Source organism: Priapulus caudatus, unplaced genomic scaffold (genome assembly GCF_000485595.1).
Source record: "Priapulus caudatus unplaced genomic scaffold, Priapulus_caudatus-5.0.1 Scaffold16, whole genome shotgun sequence".
Classification (NCBI taxonomy): Eukaryota; Metazoa; Priapulida; class Priapulimorpha; order Priapulimorphida; family Priapulidae; genus Priapulus; species Priapulus caudatus.
Window position 1 is genome coordinate 478863 of NW_014577077.1, and position 3440 is coordinate 482302.

The window sequence follows — 3440 nt, forward strand, 5'->3', positions numbered from 1 at the left end:
ATATATATATATATATATATAAGCTATATCTATATGTTCATATAGTGCTAATTGTGATTCATAGAAACACGCACGAGCTGACGTAAATTTCATTGGCAAGCTAATTAGCAAAGCACTGCGCACCGGATCAAGTCATCATATATAAGCCTTTAAAGCTCAAACGCTAACAAATACGTTTTTTTAGTAAACGAAGTGATCGCGCTGACAACCTTTTAATAAGTATGAATAAAGATTTTTGGTCGCTAATTAATTAATTAATTACGCTCTATGATGTTTATGCATGTGCAATTCGTGATAAAGTTATAATGTACTGTATAAATGATGGGTATGCTGTGGTTCAAAAGTGTGCATCTTATTTACAACGGTAGGTGATATTGATCTTGGCGTGTTCCGGATAAAGACATCGTATTTGCACATTTGCGAGCAAAATGTATGCAAGTGAGTCGGGATTGGGCCTATTATTGGTGCGGCACTTATTCTGACGAGATAATCCCGTTGCTTTAGTGATATCATGGCTTTCATAACTATCATCTATGAATGTAAGCAGGTATATCTAATAGACTCCTTGCACGTGACGTCACATATGGGTTCTGCAGCCATATTGAATGATAAACGTACTGGCACCCATGTCCATCTGAGACCAATATTAAATCACCCACAAGACCCGAACATCGAAAGATTTTTAAGATCTGAACTTCGAGAGCCAAAAACAAACACGTTGGCGATTACTTGCTTCATTGCGTCATTAACGCTATATAGGCATGTGCTTCGATCAGCTATGTTATATATGATTCTCGTGATTTGTTGACCGGCATTCAAAAAGATATCATAAATTCATTCGTAGACACCACATATACGCCTACAAGACAACCGATTTACATACGAAATGGCAATTAGACGCGTCCAGTACGAAGAGCAGTAGACAGACAGATGTAGTTAGATTAGGATTAGGAGGAAACACAAAGGAATATACGCCATTGTGCGTAGGAGCTGAGAGGGTAGTCGAGGCGTACGAGTGCATGTATGCAAGCGTAAATAAAAAATGTATGCATATCCGTAAATCAAAAAACCTGAGGCGGAAACATATACGGCCGTATTTTGTGTTTTACCAAAATTTCTTAAAACTGTGTAACAGACGAGCTAAATCAGTATTCGACAGTTATCTCACCGTTTACACATCACGTAGCATTCTACATATTATGCGTTAACTAATTATTTATTATAACACATTTAAGCATGGACACGCTTCAAACGGAATAATATCTTGATACTCGGCATCATGACAAATATAATTGGTTTGGGCAATTAATATCCGCGGTGTCAACATCGCGCACCTCGAACATTGATACGTTATAAAAAATAAAGTTATCTTTTTTTACAATCCGTGAACACTTCATGATCCAACTCGAATTAATCACGCTTTATATACCGATACCCTAAGTGTAACCACGTCCCGTCTTACACTGCGCATACCTCGAAAACCCGTCCTTCCTAGACGGGGTGCTTATCGAGGCGGCCCGAACATCACATCGATTGGTTTAGAGGCTGCATATCGCCCACGCTGAAGTTGTGTATACTCTGACCTTCTTATCGTGGATCTCATAACACCTGCACTTGGCACACGTTTGCCGGCCCACATTTTATTGCTCCCGCTGTCATCACGTGGGTGCCAGCTGGATGACGGTAGAGTGGCTTCACACGTACGATACTATACGCCTACCCACAGTTATAAAACCCTAGTAAAGTCAAACATATATGAATAAAATGTATGCAATACTGCTGTAGGCCTATATATGGCATACATTCACGTTAATACATAGAGTCATGCCCAAATGAAACTAACGGTCAAGCCTAGTCTATAGATTGCTCTCGAGTTAGCTCGCTCTGCGATATCTGCATTAGATAGATGTATTAGGTTTTTGTATCGGAGTATTATAGGTTATGTGACCATACAGACCTGCAATGCCAGGAGAGCAAGACAGTGCGTTCTAGTAAACTCGTAAACACACGTACAGGGTCGGTGCATGAAGTTAGTTAGAGGCTAACTACATTATGTACAACTGCGATTCAATCCATTAAACCTTTGCACGAGCACAGGCATAATAAAGACAGCATATCATAGTGGATTGACACTCATACTGACTGTGGCTAAGTATACTAGACTCGGTCAAGTGAATCTGCCGGAAACCAGGGTCTACTCAGCCATCCGGAGGTGGAGTGTGCATGCGAGCGGGCCTGTGATAATTAATCTGCCCAACACACAAACTTTACATGCATCACATATGCAATCTTACACACATGTTAGGAACGGTTACCTAGCTTTTATATAAATACACACCAGTAATAAAGTCACGATGTCGATTTACCGTTTTATCGAAATTAAATTATACTACATATTATGATACATCAAGTTATTGGCTGTTATATTGTTGCTATTTCTTGATGCTCTGTTTGCTTTATGAATGATAATACTGCTTCCACGGCGTAGGTAAATAGGAAAACCTATTCTACAAACTGCCCGAAGCCGAGTAGCTCAATAAAATCAGGAGTAGATAATAGGGAATTCCCTATTATCTACTCCTGATAAAATCCATTTGAGATTGTCAAGCAATGTTGAAGAAGATAGTGGATGTGAGGCTATATCTATGCCATGGAGATCATCCACACGCTTACGAATTCTGTCCTATTAAAAATTAAACTGTTATTTACGATTTCTGCGTCGTCCATCGTATGCTGGCGATGCTGTGTATATACATCACATCACTTCATCCATTTGTGCCTAAAAACCGTGCTATCGAAATGGTGCTAACAAAAACTATGTTTCGAACCCCCATATTTTATACATACGTGCTCATCCATATTACCTCATACCGGGGCAACGATTCGTCGTACCCTACCTTCATTATTGTGGCCGATTGACGTTGCCTGTTGCTCATCCTGAACCATGCACCGCAGGCTGGTAAAACGGCACACAAATTGTTGAAGAAGCCCGGCGCACACGTCAGTAATTTTACTCAAGTAAAATGACGCATGAGTAAAATTACTCACGTGTGCGCCGGGCTTAAATTCAAGTGTACGCACTGAATAATTTACTAGCTGATCTGTGCGGGGTCCCCAGGACCAGGTCATAATTGACTACTGCCCCGTACTGCGATCGATCTATAAGAATTATGATGAATGTGATCGCGTGTCGATGCAGGCGAAATATTCACCCAGCAAAATTGTACTACTGAAATGGCCGTTACATACTTCCCAATTCCCCATAACATGCGGCATCGGTCCCTTTGGTACATGCATATATATATATATATACATATATACATATGCCTATACCGAAAGATGCCATATATATATATATATATATATATATATATATATTATTATATATATATATATGTGTGTGTGTGTGTGTGTGTGTGTGTGTGTGTGTGTGTGTGTGT

At 39.8% G+C, this 3440-nt stretch overlaps 1 protein-coding gene across 2 annotated transcripts in view; it reads right to left on the reverse strand.

The window, feature by feature from the left end:
* Window positions 1-3440, reverse strand: part of LOC106810077 (trafficking protein particle complex subunit 9-like) — a 207241-nt gene that overhangs the window by 25546 nt on the left and 178255 nt on the right. The window lies entirely within an intron of this gene.